Source organism: Eucyclogobius newberryi, unplaced genomic scaffold (genome assembly GCF_026437365.1).
Source record: "Eucyclogobius newberryi isolate DKJ021-1_F unplaced genomic scaffold, fEucNew1.0.hap1 SCAF_13, whole genome shotgun sequence".
NCBI classification, from domain to species: Eukaryota; Metazoa; Chordata; class Actinopteri; order Gobiiformes; family Gobiidae; genus Eucyclogobius; species Eucyclogobius newberryi.
This window is the reverse complement of record NW_027315757.1, coordinates 20618324-20635893: the sequence shown is the minus strand read 5'-3', so window position 1 is coordinate 20635893 and position 17570 is coordinate 20618324.

Sequence of the window (17570 nt, the reverse complement as noted above, 5' to 3'; positions counted from 1 at the left end):
AATATGGTAGTGAAATTGATGTTACTTTTCAAGAACATTGGAGAAAATTGTCAATTGTCACCCATTTTTCCCAAAACATTCCAGGCAAAGCAGTAAAGAAAACGTACACTTTTAAATGTCATAATTATCACATTACAATTCAATTTCCTTCCTTTTTTTGGGAAATTGTGGGGTGTAAAAACATACTTAGATATTAGATAACCCTGACCCACATGGACTGATAACGCTTAGACTGTTCATAGGTGAGTGCTCATCGTCATCACACACACATATTAGACTATTACTTACGGTCGAAATGAACATAAACGTCATATCAAACTGGACAGCAGGAGGCAGACGACCTCAGCAATGTCAAACAACGTGACACCGATCTCACTCACCGTCACAATATTTATTCAAATGTATGCGGCGACGCTGCGCAAGAGCAACGTTCCTTATCAAATATATTCAAACGATGAAACTGCGGATAGTTTTATGCGATCGGAGGAATAAAAGGCCCCAGCTGGTACCGACAGGTTTCAGGGACGCGAGCGAGCGTGGCACTGATGTGTGGCCGCCATTATCGGAGTCACAATCAGATGCCACAGTGAGCGCGTGCGGAATGATAGACTGAGCGGGAATTAGACATATGTGCGAGCAGATGCACGGGTTTGTCCTGACAAAGAGAACGAAATGCTGGAAATGGCCTCCACAGACTCATATTTGTACTTTTAGCTGTGTTAAATACAAAACGCAGGCTTCAGATTCCTACACCAAGTATATCGACTGAAATTTAGTGTTTAGAGTTTATCTTTGTCATTAAATTAAGCTGTAAATAACAACAATGGCGACCCTTACCTGGCATGAGGGAGCTTGTAGAGAAAATACATGAAGTAGAATGTGAATTGATTTACTTTCCACCTTCTAATATCATCAAAAGTGTCTCTGGAGATGTTTGTGAGAGATACACTTTATTATAAAACACCTTGTTCATACCGTATGTTTTGGAGTATAAGTCGCACCAGCTAAAAAATGCATAATAGAGAAGAAAAAAAACATTTATAAGTCGCACTGGAGTATGAAATGCGGTGTGAAAAGTGTGAAAATAACAAATAATATCACATATAAGTCGCTTCGGAGAATAAGTATGTAAGTATAAATATAAGTATAAGTCACACCACGGCCCAAACTATGACTTATAATCCGGAAAATACAGTATAATGTTTTCTGATTTTGACAATTAAAAATGATGTCATCTTGATAAAATAGTGAAAACATGTCACCCAAAAATCACTGGTTTGTTCACTATTTTTCTCTTTAAACTACTCTCACTCACTTAATTCATTGTTTAATAATGAATAGAACTGCCAATACTTCCAATCTACCGGTAAATAAAGATTTTGAATTGTGTTGAGACTTGATGAAAACCCAGCTGAATGCAGAAATGCATTTGCAGCTTGATTAATGCGATGCTTGACTCACAGAAATCCAGTTCTTTCGTGAATCTGGAGCTCTGTAAATCCAAAGACTCCATCACTTTCTTCCTCCCTCAGTCGTTTACACATCCCAGAATGCAAAACTAATCCACAATCTTCTGAAACGCTGATAAAGTTTCAGAGATTGATTTTAATTAATTGCGGCCGACGTGTGCTGCCGAGCGCATTGGATCGTTTATTTGCCCTGGTGTCGGTGGTAAAGGCCCTCACACAAAAGTAATGACACAAAATGCTCCGACGATCACGGGCTGGACTAACATTATATTGGACTGAGGTAAAATGGAAAAGATTACGTTCAGACTTAATTTGAAAATGGACGAATTTGAGAGATTCTGGACTAAATGGGACGTTTTCTTTGTTGTTTTTTTGTGTACCATGATTTTCCTCTTTTTTTGTTTATTTTGGTTTGTCATTTCTATCTGGTTTCTGTGTTTATTCTGTTGTTATACATCTGAATGAATGATTGAAATGAATAAATAAATGACCAATAATAAATAAATGAAGGACAATAATAAATACATGGAAAAAAAACATTAATTCATTCAATTTCTACCGTTTGTTCCCTTTCGGGGTCGCGGGTGACTGGAGCCAATCCCAGTGACTTTGGGCCTTAGGCGGGGTACATCCTGGACAGTGGCCAACTCATCGCAGTGATGAAAAATAAATAAAAAATAAATCAATACAAATAATAAATAAATAACAAATGATAAAATAAATGAATAACAATAGAAAAACATGAATACAACAATTTAAAAAATAAATAAATAAATAGATAACCAATGTTGAATAAATAATGACAATAATAAATAAATTCATGAATAAAAAATAATAATACATAAATAAAAACAATAATGAATAAATAAATACTAATAAAAAAAACTACTGGCATAATCTCAAACAAAGAGGAATCAATAGTGAATATGTTGGTTGTAGAAAGCTATAACAGCATTTAGATTGTGCACGGCAGCACTCCTGTATCTCCTCCAGTCTGACTCGGATGCTTTTAAAGAATTTATAAGGCTGAGCAGAGTAATACGTCTCAGAAATCGACAGAGGTAATGCAGTCTCCCATAAACCCAAACTGTCGCTCCAGTAACTTACAAGGTAGACATTGCATAAGACATTATTCTGTCCAGTTTGTCCAAAGATATCCATATGCCAGTTTCTCGCCACACTTACACGATGTTATTATTCACAATCTTTACACAGTAGACATCATTCCACACTCACATTATCAAATCATGCTAATGTGCTTTGAGTGCCATGAAGGTGGAAAAGTGCTATATAAATGCACTGTAATAATAATAATACTGAGGATAATAAAAAAAAAAACATCCTGAATCTAATGATATTGGCACTTAGATTCAACTGAAATCATTCTCTGTTGCTGCCTGTGATGTCACGGGTATGACGTAAGACGAGATCAGTCTGTAATGACCTTTATTTATCAAAGCAGTGGTCGAAGACAGAAGGCTGAGGTAATGTCCAGGGCAGAGGCGAGGCAGGTCAGGGACGGACGAGGTCGGCATCAGGTGAGCAGTCCGGAGACAAACGCTGAAGCGGAGACATGAGCAGACTTAAAGGGCCCATATCATGCTAAATTGACTTTTCAGAGATTTTAACCTTCGTTTATTTATTTATTTAAGGACATAGCATTGGATGAACCAGATGCAATGTTTTAAGTGTATGTAGCAGAATATGCTAATTTTCCACACCTGTCCATTGGGCCAATTTAGAGTTGCCAATCTTACCTAACACATACAGTACAGTGCTATTGGTGCCTCATATATGTGCCCAAAGTGTTTTTTTGCAGTCTTCAATAATCATAACACTAAAATTTGCAACGCCCCTTAACATGAATAATCACAATTATCGATAAACCAAATCTTTATCTCTAAGGAGTACATATTTAATGGTTAAATATGTTGTTGTTGTTGTTGTTGTTGTTGTTGTTGTTGTTTTATGGTGGTTGGCATCCGAGTGTTGCATTACCATCTTAGCTCCCTTGCTGGCTCTTGGTTCTGAAAAAAGGAAAAAAAGAATCAGTTTTGTGTCTGTTCTCTGTCAGTGTATTTTCACAAATAGACTGCAGGGGAGCTCTATCTCTTAAGTTATTTAGTTCTTTAAAGCTGCGGTTTCTGACCTTTTTGTTGTCGTAAATCACTACAGTGCTCTGATTGGCTGCACTTGGGTGGCCCACCGCACTTTCACAATGTTTGTAAAAAAGCAGTTCTAAAGCTTTGCACGCGGTTAAAAATTAAACGACAATGTGCCAAAAGGGTTTGTGAGAACGAGGAGCGAGATTTGTCTATTTAAAAACCCACTTCCTCCTTTTGCTGTGTTAAAATCAGACACCTCAGCTTTATGATGGACTAAAACACCCAAAAAACATGTTTGGTTAAAATCAACGTCATCACAAACTCGCAAAAAAACGTAAAAGTATAGTGATTCTGACAAAAGCTGTTTATTCCATTTCGCCTCTTCATTATTATTCGTCCAACAGTTGAACATATTCCATGTCTTCATTAGCCGCCTTCACACAGCGCCAGCCCTCCAGAGACTTGCACTGTATCCTGACAACAAATCTCTATTTAATTAAAGCAAATTGACTTTTTGTCCTGTAATGTGTTTAGGGACGCTTACACGGTCCCAGTTCAAATAAGTTGTAATGTCAAAAGAGTCAACTCAATTAATAGGCTTCTGTTGGTGCCGTGCCTTTGTTTGGGTTTGATACAGGTTTTATTGGTTTGTTAATAGAGTAGATCAGAATCACAATCAGCTAAATCAATTCAGATTTCAAGAAGATATCCAGAAATCTCCATTCCAAGGACTCTAGTGATGATCATTTAGTTTATCTTAAAGGAGACATATTATGCTTTTCCCCCCCAAGAACTTAATATTGAACAAGCTCGTATACGTAGCTCATCATTTTACTTTTTGTTCATTGTCAACTGCAATATTGATCTAAAACGGCTTAGTGACAGAAACAGGTCCACTGACTTCCTGTTCAACACGACAGAACTGCTAACCCGCCTCTTCATCGTGATAAGTCCTCATCATGATAACACTAAACATGCGTTCGCACGTCCGGGATCTTGTACAGTGGCAACCGAGTCCGCCATTTTGAAAGGGGCACAACAGCACGTCTACTACAGGCGATATCCAGGATATATGAGGCCAAAATGCCAAAAACCTGCGTTCTGTCAGGACATTGCTCCTTTGTCAGACCAAGGAATGAGAGCTTTGTCGTGTATCTTAGTTTGCCGTCATCGTCTAAAAGAGTCAAAGTATTCGTGGCTCATTATGCCGTAGAAAAGGATGCAGTTGTGGTGGTTGCTAGTATATCGCGTGCCCCTTTCAAAATGGCCACTATGGGGAAGTCCCGGATGAATGACGTCACCACGAACGCATGTATAATGAAGTGCAGCCATGTACTTCTTTGGTTTTAGCAAAGTGAGTGAAAGAGGAAGAGACAGTTACTCCAAATTAACACTCTTCAAACTTCCTACAAGTGATCTGTTCTTTTCCTCTGTATCTACCTCTGTATCTACCTGCGTTGCAACAGTGAAATTTCCCCATGTGTGGACTATAAAGGATTATCTTATCTTATCTTACTTTCAGCACACGTCATTCAGTTACTTCCCAACATTGATTAACCTGAACCTCCGTTTGCAATATCTGGTATAGAATATTTGCTGATATTATGTGTCTTTTATTGGCATGTGGCTTAAAAGCTCATATATACTGTACTATACCGAGTGAACAATGCATGCAATGTCTCATTTTCTATTTGCAGAGGTGGTCTCGTACAGAGGGGGACGCGGGCTCTTAGTGACTCAGTGCAGTTCAAAGCCTTTTCATGGACTCGTCTGTACTTTCTTTAGTTTACACGTCTTATATTGGCCTCCATGCTTCCAGTACGGCAGCATCTCCGTCTGTTTGGTTTGGACAGTTGCTCTCGTAAAAATGGGTGGTTAAAATAAAACAAAAAAGACAACGTGACTAAAACCCACACAGTTTACAGCTTTTCTTTCTTTCTTCAAAATAAAATGAATTCCGACCTGATTTGTGTGTATTCAAAGCCTTATTTTTCCAGCGAGTTTTGCGGAGCAGTTAAAAATAATTGCCTTTTGCAGAATTACAAAAATGAAAACAAAAAAACACAAACGCAGGTATGTGTTTTTGAGAGAAAAGGAATAATAGCTCCAAACTGGTATTTTTAAATGAATGTGAGTCCATAAAAAAGAAAAGGGCTTTATTCATCTCTTCTTCCCTTTTATTTGAAACAAAAGCAGTTAAAAAAACCAAACAAAGCACCACAGATTGCCTATTCCGCTTCGTGACGACGGCGGCAATTGGGAAAGAGAATCCGAGCGTTTGGTTCCGCTTCCTGTAAATATGAAGTACATTTTGTGAGTGCTTCTGCCGGATTCCCGTCAGTGGCCCCCGGTCCGTTTCCCTCTCGCGCCGGGCACCGCTCTCAGACGGTAAAACTCATTACGGGCCGTGGATTATAGATCGATGAAGACGAGGAGAGGAAATGTTCCAGTGGAGAGAGAGCGACACGACGGGGCCGAGCTATTTAGAAACATGATAGAAACGCACAGAGGAAGACAGAATGGATCCTGGGAGCGGCGGCGTGATGTATTCATGGGGTTGTGTGTGCGACAATTTGAGGGTTTTCTCATTCGTAAGAAGCTGTAATGTGTTGTTTTGTATTGCTATGACAACGGTCTTAGTCCTTCATCCTCGTTCTCAAATCCATGGACGGGATTCTCATCGGTATCAAACGTTCGACATCATCGTCTAAAGAATAAAGAATAAAGTCTAAAGAATAAAGTCTAAAGAATAAAGAATAAAGTCTAAAGAAGAAAGTCTAAAGAATAAAGTCTAAAGTACAACTACAGTCACAAAACAGCAAAGAAGAAGATATTCGACATTATCAACTGGCAAAGGATTGTGGACATTTACTTCTGAATTTCCTAAAATGAGACATATTATTACGGTATTTTTCAGGCATTTAGCATTGAATATTACATATGCGGGTCATTATTTTATATTTTGTTCGCTGTGAACCAAAAAGTGGATCTAAAAAGGCATAACAATAGAATTGAGATTGACTTCCTGTCTCTTTAAGATAAGATAAGATAAGATATTCCTTTATTGTCCCACAAGGGGAAATTTCATTGGTGCAACGCAGGTAGATACAGAGGTAGATACAGAAGAACAGATCACTTATAGGAAGTCTGAAAAACACTTTCAGTAGAATATCTCCTATAAATAAATAAAAACTCCCATAGACAAATAAATAAATACATAAATACATAACTACCATTGCATGTGATCACAACAGTCGCACTTGCATCCTGGCAAAGCTTCAGATTCCCAGTTATGTATTTTTATTGTTTTATTTGCAACTTCACCCTTGTTTTGATTTTGTTGAATAATTAAATTTATAATTAAAGTAAATGCAGAGAAGTGGGCGGGCAAAGGGGGTAGGTGAGCCATTTTCCAATTCACCATGTACACACCTGTAAATATGAGAGGTCAAAGCTCAAAAATGTTCAGTTTACATAATACATTCTGTCTAAAATTGTAACTCTGCTGGTCCGCTGCCAGATCATGTTATTGCGTGACCCGGAACCTTCCACGATAAAGCATTCAAACTAAATCAGGCATGACAAGCACCAGGTCAAGTTACAGGGCAAATCTGTGTTTACTTGCACTTATTAAAACACCTGTAACTGAATAAATGTCGTAACCTTTGACATACGTGTGACTCGGGTCTACGTTCTTCCATTTGGACCGTCAACGGGGAAAAAGTGAGAAACAAATGACGGTACAAAGCATTTCATTTCTGTCCGAGTGGTCAATAACGGACAAACGCTCAAAGCAGTGACTTGTCCTTTGTCTTTGCGGCGGCGGCTGTTTTCTCAGCATAATTATAATAGGTGAAAATACAGCGCAAATGAGGACGTGTCTAATCCTGCCCTGGGTAATGGTGATAATGGCACCTTTTGTGGTTTACGGCCCCGCAGGAGGGAGAGTGGGCTTCAAATGAGTCCGACAATGCCCATTACATCAAAAGAAACAGCATTGTACGTACCGCATGGAGGAAAAGTTATAGACATTTCCTTTGGCAGTTAAAGTCACGAATGAGAAGTAAAAGTACAACTATTGACGGGTCAGAAGTGACGTGACGCACTCGTTGCTACTGCCACCTTGAGGACGCCCCCAAAAGCTAGAAATGTATTAATGTGGTCAGGAAATCAGATGTCACTCCAAAATGAGGCCGAGCTGTTTGTTTCAGGTAGTTAGCAGCGGGCTAATGCTAGTTTACGCGTGGCTATGCTAATAAACGTTAGACTACTTGCCTGATCTTGCATTCCAACTGTCCGGGTGTTATAATTTAGGATCAGACACAAAGTCCGTGCTCTTGAAAGCTTTGTGGGCGTGTCCGGTGCAGACGGCTTGGTGTGGATGAGGAAGTTTAGATGTAAATGTTTGCAAAAGTTTGTTGTGGCAAGTTGTAGCTGCTTTTAAGTGTAGAAAAGGATCGAAGCCTATAACTTCTGTCTTCTTGAAGTATCAACCCGTTTCATTTTAAATTTTATTCCCTGTTTTTCACGACTATCTAACAGCGGAGATAGGCAACAGCGTGTGGAGACGTATTCAAAATGGCGGCGACAACAAATAAGTCACGTGACCGAAACCCGTGGAAAGTCAGGTGGAATATTACATTCCATATTTGTCTATATTTTAAATGAAATTTGATTGTTGGAGGCAGACATGCTATTTTATGCCTAAATCTATGACACTTGTGGGATCATCATTTCATTTTGTATTCGGACATTTTCTCGATCAAAAACAATTTAGGAAGACAAGTCCGCTGTTTGACGTCGTAGCAACAGAGTGCCACACATCGCAGACGGACCCAATGGAGTAGATGCAGCTCCGTGCGGTGAGCAGCTGCTGAATCCTCCGTCACCGTCACTGTTTACGAAGCATGAGCAGGAACAGGGATTTTCAGACCCACGACGTCTTGACTGCAGAAGAATAACGATGACTCAAACGTGCATGAATCACTCCAAATACAACTCTGAGCGGGAAACAATTCCAGCAGTTAAAAGCCTAACCCTTGCATAATTAGTCCTCTTAAATGAAGTATATTTTCATACATAAAAATCAAAGTTAACAGTCTTTCCTGCGTAAACCGTATTTTCTGGACTATAAGTCGCACCGGAGTATAAGTCGCACCCGCCAAAAATGCATAATAGAGAAGAAACAAATATGTATACGTCGCACTGGAGTATGAAATGCGGTTGCAAGTGTGAAAATAACAAATAATATCACATATAAGTCGCTCTGGAGTATAAGTATATAAGTATATAAGTTGCACCCCAGCCAAAACTGAAAAAGGTGCGACTTATAGTCCAGAAAATACGGCATTTACCTGACCGTGTTTCCACATCAAACAATCACTACATGTCAGATGTGCAAAATTGTGAAACCTTAACCGCAAGACAAACAATCGCGTGTCCAGTTGACAGAATTCAGCCTTGCCATCTTTTACGGACAAACACAAAGCACTGTGACACCACTTGAAGCTGGCATTTGACCCGTTCTTAGGTGGTTTCCACTAGGCCGTATAGGCGGGTGCCTATTTATTTATTTTTTTATGTTTTTTTTTGCTTGGCGGAGTTTTTTGCGCCCCCTTCAATGTATCCAAACACTATTTTTGAATTGACAAATAAATATAACGAAAATTGTTTTTTTTTTGGGGGTGGGCGCCAGGGGAGTAGCTCGCCTAGGGCACCAAATGTGCTGGGGCCGGCCCTGGGTGCAGGTGTTGGGCTCAAGCCAAGCTCTTGCACATGCACATGAAGTTCCTACAGAAAGTGCACCAAACCCAGAACCTTCTTGCCACTATGAGGTGCATAGACCGTATTTTCCGGACTATATGTCGCACCTTTTTTCATAGTTTTGGCCGGGCTGCGACTTATACTTACAGTACAGACCAAACGTTTGGACACACACCGCAGAGTGAGGGCAAAAGGGCCAACAAGTGCTAAGCATCTCTGGGAACTCCTTCAAGACTGATGGACGACCATTTCAGGTGACGACTTCTTGAAGCTCATCAAGAGAATGCCAAGAGTGTACGAAGCAGTAATCAAAGCTAAAAGTGGCTACTTTGAAGAACCTAGAATATAAGACATATTTTCATTTGTTTGACACTTTTTTGAGTATATAATTCCACATGTTTTAGTTCATAGTTTTGATGCCTTCAGTGTGTAAATCTACAATTTTCTTTGTCATGAAAATAAAGAAAACTCTTTGAATGAGAAGGTGTGTCCAAACTTTTGGTCTGTACTTATATACTTATACTTATACTCGACTGCGACTTATATATGTTTTTTTCTTCTTTATTATGCATTTTTTGGCTGGTGCGACTTATACTCCGGAGCGACTTATATGTGATATTATTCGTTATTTTCACACTTGCAACCACATTTCATACTCCAGTGCGACTTATACATGTTTTTTTTCTTCTCTATTATGCATTTTTTTATGCAAAACCGCTGTGTGCGAAAAATCGCCGCGTCCGCCACATACTGTAGGTTCCAGGGAAAGAGCACGGGATCTGACACGAGTTCTGACAGCACGGAGAGCCGCCCTTTACACGTCCTGCTTTCTAAACTGTGTCTCTCCCCAGCCACTCACTTTAAAGCGCGCTGCAGACTTTGATTTGGACAGCGATTTGAGCCCCATGCCTCGATAAAACCCCAGCTCTTTCATGGCCAAACCAAAACAGTTCTGACTAAACATCAATCGCCGCCTGCAGACGGGGTCTTCTTGGCCTGACCACAGTTAAACAAGTGTTTTTGGAGCGGCGTCTAGTGGCGCTAAAGTGTTTATCAGACGAGCCGGCGGCCAAGGACGTCGCTGTGCCGACTCTCGTGCTTCAGAACGGTCCAGAAATGACAAGTAGCATTCGCCAAGTGGATAAAGATTTCACACAGAGACACACGAGCGCCAGCCAAAACCGTGCAGTGAGTTTGTCTCTCCCAAAGTCAGTGTTTTGAATGACGGCAAATGGTTGTATTTCAGGTCATCGGCTCCATTTCCATATTCAAGCGCCGTCTTCATCGAAAGTATACATTTTAAGGTTATTGTTTTGCCTCTAATGTTCCAAAAAATGGCATCAAACGTATCTATCTTCATGAAGACGAGCAGTAGAGGCCGATTTATGTTCATTTTTGTACCGATAAAACCTGTGTAATTGAATCAAAGCAACATAAACTCATTTAATGCCGTACAATGGATGATCTCACGCAAAACAGAAAGGTTACACCGTTTGCCTTTATGTAAATCAACTTTAAATTGCTAAATTTGCTACTGATCAACATGAATCTGACGCAAAAAAATTAAATAAATAATTGAATGCGACTTGGACGGTTTGTAAAAATGCATAATAGAAAAGAAATAAACATATATAAGTCGCACTGGAGTATGAAATGCGGTGTCAAGTGTGAAAATAACAAATAATATCACAAATAAGTCACTCTGGGGTATAGTATATAAGTATAAATATAAGCACCCCGGTCAAAACTATGAAAAAAGGTGCAACTTATAGTCCGGAAAATACGGTATATAAACTGATCTTTGGGCCAGATTGCAGTCATAATCCCCTAGATAGAAGCTAGTGTTATTTTGTTGTTGTTATCTTGCTAAACAAATCATTTGGAGTAGAAAAGTTATGGGTCGCGGGGAGGATTCATCATGGAAGACAACTCCCAAAGTGGCAAAGTGAAACCTAAAAGCCCCAAAGTTTTCATTTGGCAAAGCAATACATCACTATTATCAGCACGGCGACCTCTTTGTCATTGGATATTTGGAAAGAACGGCCATTATAGGAGAAGTGGTGGAACGGTGCACGGCCTGGAAGTGTGCGCTTTTGCTTGTTAGAATAATGTGAGGCGGTTGGGTTTTCCATCAGGCTTCACTCAAACCTGCACGACATCTGCTTCGTGATGCAACGCGCGGCAAGACCCGCCCAGGACGATAGTTTGATTCATATTTAACCCCTGTTCTTTGAGTCAAGTGGCAGTCTTTGTCATTTTGGCTGTTTAAAGACTGTTTTTAAAGAGTGAAAAACACAATCTCGTTAATTTTGAACTGTTAATAGCAATAAAAATGAATGAATCGCAATTTCCTGACCCGATGGAGACTCTTTACGTTTCATAACTTTCGAGGGGAAAAGGGGAGTTAACGAGGTAAATGTATTTCCGTTTTGCAGTGTTGTGTTTGTGCTTGTTGTGCCCCATTGTTGTCATCGTTGGTCATTTTGTCCTCACCATGTCTTTTCAATGTTCCAACTGTTACTTTGAAAAAGTCCGATTTGAGACTGGAATTTAATGTTAAATGCTATAAGTCGCACCTTTTTTCAAAGTTTTGGTTGGGGTGCGACTTATACTTCTATTTATACTTATATACTTATACTCCGGAGCGACTTATATGTGATATTGTTTGTTATTTTCACACTTGCAAACGCATTTCATACTCCAGTGCGACGTATACATGTTTGTTTCTTCTCTATTATGCATTTTTACTATGCATTTTTTTGACTTATACTCCGGTGCGACTGGAAAATACGGTATGTTGTTGTCTTTTGATGTATGTTTTAATTTAAGACAATACGTTTTCTTCTTCCCACTTACCCTTTTCGAGTTTGAATAGGAAACCAAATTCTAGAAATATCGTTTTCTTTTGGTGACATGAACTTATTTGTACTTCTTTGTATCTACCAACTTGCTCCAAATAAATGAAAAAATAAATAACTAGATAAAAAAAATTACAAAAATTAACATAAAATAAATAAATTCAAAAATAGATAAATAGATTAATAAAAAAATAATCTGAAAATTAAATGAATAAAACGAATGTATAAAAATAAAATAAAAAATAATAATACAAATTAAACACATTTCAAAATTTCAAATGTAAAAATAATACAAAAATAATAAAACAAAATAGATTAAAATGCTTTATAATTAGATCCAGACAGCTGCACTGGCCTGTTTTCGGATACAGAGGAGCCTATAATACAAGGCAAATGTGGTAAGAACATCAATCAAATCTGTGATCCATCTTCCTCATCTCCCCCGCAGCAGCAGATCCTACAGCCTCCTTTTCCTCCTTCAGTACATGAAAAAGAATTCGCTGTGTGTTTACCTGCTGTGGTCCTCAGCGCTACAGCTTTAAAAAGATTTACCGTAGTTGCACCTCACTTCCATTCTATAAAGTCAAGTAAACACAGCTACGTATTATGCAGACAAACCATCTAATTGCAGCAAATTAAAGGATATCTTTGGATGAGTATTTTCTTTCATAGATTTTCTTCAAATACAGACTTTTCAATGCTGCACTGCTCTTTCTGACGTGCTCTCTCCGATCTTTTCAGCTCTTCTTCCATTAGCAAAGAGTAAAAAAACATTTCGATGACCCCAAGGCCGGATTTCCAAAAAGCTGCGTCGACAGTCTAAGAGAGAGAGGCAACAAAAAACATTTAAATGTAAAAATGATGTAACAAATATCTCACTTTTTATTTTTCCTTTATTGACATGTTTTCTAAGACTTTTCAGGAGTCTGGAACATGTTTTGCACAACTGTGAAGCTGCAGTCACAGAATGTTTGCAAAATCAAAATCTGAACAAAACATAAAGGACTCTGAAGCTGTGGTTAAAATATAAACTTTACAATCAACCAAGACACTGCCCAGAGAAAACACTTTTAGACTTAAACTTGAGTGATTCACGAGAGATATGACTTACAGTAGCTCACAGTGCAAAATAATATAACCAGATCTGTGGTTTAAAACAATTAAAATAATGAAAGTAGCAACAATAACAAGAGGTATAAATAATATGTATAGTATAATGTAAGCAGATATAATATATATTTAAATATATCAAGAGTATATAGAAGAGGAGAGATATCACATTGTTTATGTTTGTTTGAGAACACATTACATTATTATATTATTTGTTAATTATGTAACAAAAATAGCTTATTTTCTATATATTTTAGCATCTGCATATATTTATTTTAATATGGACATAGCATTTACATTGGACGGACCAGATGCAATGTTTAAAGTGTTATAGCAGAATATGCTAATGCTATCAAACTTTTGTCAGACTTTGGACATAATGGACCAGGTTTAGACTGTTTTTACAAATGTTTTCTACCACAATCAGTCTCTATTGCTCTTTCCCTTCCGCCATTGCCCTGCACAGTAAAGTGATGTTCCTCCTGAGTACTGACTAAACCACTAAATCTTTCCAGCGACACTGAAACCTTTTTTTCTTTATCTACGTTTGACAAATGATGTGTCCGCCGACTGTCGAGTGCCAAAGTTCAGGACATCTGTTGGACGGCAGTTTCTCCTCCAGTGGACCCGGACTCTGCAGTGTTAGGTCGGCGTGAAGAGAGTTCCAGACTGAGCGATATTATCAACTCACACTTGCCAAAAGAAAAATCTGCTCAGTCTGATCAGAGCCATGTCCGTATCAAATAAATAACCGTATCTGTCACTTCCTTCTTTATCCTTTCATTCCAGCTTCAGACCACAACACTCGTTCCGCCGCCGCAGCGAAGCCATAAGCCTCCTCAGCCTCTGTATTTTGTCTTCTTCACTGGCACCAGATGTTTTCTCTGAGTGTAAAAAAAACTACGGGCAATACGTTACAATTTATGTACGGTGACAATGCGATGGCGCCACCGCTCGTCAGTTTAAGCTGTACGTGTATTTCCTGGTCCCAGCACACAGTTGTACGGATCATGATATAACGACAGAAGATCGCAGGAGTCTGGCGACAATTTACGGACTTAAGTACAGAGATTCCCAAAGCCACGTCACAGTCAGTTATAAGAAACGCCCGTTATCGAAGAAATGCCCGTTATCGAAGAAACAGAAAGTGCTCCGGTCCGCCAAAATGTGAATTCAATTATGTTCATGTTTTAACACGGACATAGTTATTAAAAGTTTATTTAGTGTTTGAATCAAAGTTTGAAGGGGAGTTTCCACTTGGTTCACGTTAGCACCGTTTGGACGTTAGCAGCATTAGCGCGACAGTTCGTTTCTAGCTGCAGAGGCTCACCGAGACATCAGGGGGCGGTAGAGAGCAACTGAAGAGGAAATAACGCGAGCGCCGTCAACGTTGGGTATCAAACTTTATCCAAAAACAGGGCGCAGGCGCGTTGGATCGACAAGCTCGGACAAACTTCCGACGTGAGGCTGAAGTATCGACAGAATGTGCACGATCGCACTCATTTCCAGTCATTTTTAACTCTTGTTTCTCGCGTTTCCCCGACAGCTGCTCGAGCCTTGGCCGCGCTCCAGCTGAAGACACGACAAGTGGATGGGATTTTAATTTCCTCCGTTAACAGCGCTCTCAAACCTGCGCCGCTAAGACCGCCCAAAACCTGCGGGAATAAGCAGCAGTTTGCGAACAACGCCCGCCTCCCCAAACTTCAAATTAAGAGGGAATTGATTTGGAAGGATCCGTCTAAAGACTTAACTTCACTTTCTTCCTTGTTTTAATTAATCTCGACGGCGCAAAGTGCTTTTCACTGTGTTTTTATACCAAAGGCAGTTACTTTTAATCATGCAGGTGCAGTAATGAGTTAGTTACGTATTTAAAAGCGCATTATGGCACTTTTCTCCGTGGAGATTGTATTGTTTTGTCTGGATTGTTGCAGTATAGCGTCAAACTGATTTATTCTATGGCAGGTCTTTAAAGTACTGACAGGAGAACTACCGGTGTGTTAAGATAATAAGTCATTTGAAAGTTTCTTGATGTAATTTTATTTTTAATTCATGTTGAGTTGGGACCAAATTGTGCACATTGTTTCAGTTTTTGTGATCACGTTAAAACATACACACAAGCTAATGCTACTGAGGAAACTTCTACTTCTACATAAATTATATTTTATTTTGAAGTTTGCGTGTAACAATTTTGTGTTTTATTGAAAATCCCATTGAATAGTGGAAGTAGAAGTACTCAATTTTGTTACTTAAGTAAAAGTATAGATACATGAAACATCACTTGAATAATATAAGTAAAAAATATAAAAGTACACAAATAAAAAATAATTTGATCTAGATTTTTGAGCTATTAAAGAATCAAATTATAAAGAATTTAGCTGATTTTTTTCATCATAATGACTGAATCCCCTTAACATTTAAATTTGATGTACAATATATGTTTTTGTTGAACTCTATAAACATATTTTAGCCATTTCACACAATCTCAAACCATGAAAAAAACCAACAACTTTGCACTTTAAAACCCAATTAGTGGGGGAAAAAAGTACCGATACTGCAAACATAGTGACGCAAAAGTATAAAATATCCACTGTAAAACGTTCATACGACAGGTTTTTAAAATAATGACGACTTTGATCAGTGGCTTATTCTTTATACTTTTGCATCCGTCAAAGTGGCTGTTTGTGAAGAAACTTCGACCGATAAAAGTTGAATAGAACAGGACGTGGAGCTGAGTAATAAAACGGAATCCCTCTGTCATTCTACGGCAGCGGTTCTCCTCAATCTTTGTCATTCGCGACCCCAATAATAAAAACCCTCCATGTCCGCGACCCCCAAACACCAAAAACAGTCAAGATGAAAAGTCGACCTGTTTCTATTGAGTGACTTTATTTTCAAAGTATTGGCTGGATACTATCATGTGGTTGACCAGGAAACAGGAATATATACGTTTATTTACCAGTGTATTTTTATAGGATGTCAAGCCTTATTAAAGACTGTTGCATTATTTTTAAATATTCCTTACATTATCTGGTGACTCCCTGAAATATTTTTTTAACCGTATTTTCCGGAGTATAAGTCGCACCGGCCAAAAAATGCATAATAGAGAAGAAAAAAACATACAAGTCGCACTGGAGTATGAAATGTAGTTGCAAGTGTGAAAATAACAAATAATATCACATATAAGTCGCTCCGGAGTATAAGTATAAGAATATAACTATAATTGTAAGTATAAGTTGCAGCCCGGCCAAAACTGTTAAAAAAGGTGCAACTTATAGTCCGGAAAATACGGTAATTTGAAAATGCAGGGACAGTTTACACACAGGCACAATCTTCCGTCCGTTTGAACAATCACGTAACAAAACAAAGGCGTTATCAAATGGCGTTATTATAGTTGGTCCGATCATGACTATTGTGTAACGTGTTGTAGCCTTTGTTTACAGTATGGTTTCTAGGCAACAGCTGCAGCTCCACGTTCAACCAGGAAGTTACGTCATGAATGTCGCCGGAATTGTCAAACTGGGGGGAAATAGGCAACATTTGACATTATTCACTGCGTTTTTTGTGTGAAATGTGCAGTTTGACACGCCGTATGCACTTTTTTGACAACGTTTGTACTTTGTTACCACCAATAATTATAGACATACTGTTCATAACTTCATGAATGACTTTATAAATGTCGCTTGTTTGAATAACTTCTGGAGAGCGGCGTCGGATACACTTTGCAAGATTCACCGATTTCCTCGCCCAAATTTCAGCTTCGGCCTCTGGGATATGACCCGGTCTTCTTCTCTGATCGCTCCTGGTCCTCGTCATCCTCGTCGGGAACAAAAAGCTCCTCTTCAGCTCCTCTTCAGCTCCGCTCCTGTCTGTTCCTGTCTGTTCTTCCGCTCGCTCTTTGCTCTCGTCTCTTGTGCAGATACATTTTTCTCCACCTGCTGCACACGACTCAGCGCCTCTGTTCCACGATGATTTGAAATGACACGCCTGTAATATTGGAGAGCACGTATTCCCGAAAAGGCGCTTAAATGAATGAATTGAATAGAGATTTACTCATTTTACTCACTGAAAAGAAAATATATAAACATCTAATAACAATAACTAATATGTCACATTATTTTAAAATACAGTTAAAAGTAAAATTAATAAAAACAAACTCATTTACTCAATAAATCATAGATTAACAATACATTTTGAAAATCCATATTTATGTGTTGTTGTTTTTTTTGCACCAATGGATTTGGGCTGTAACGTCTCTGGCTCATTTA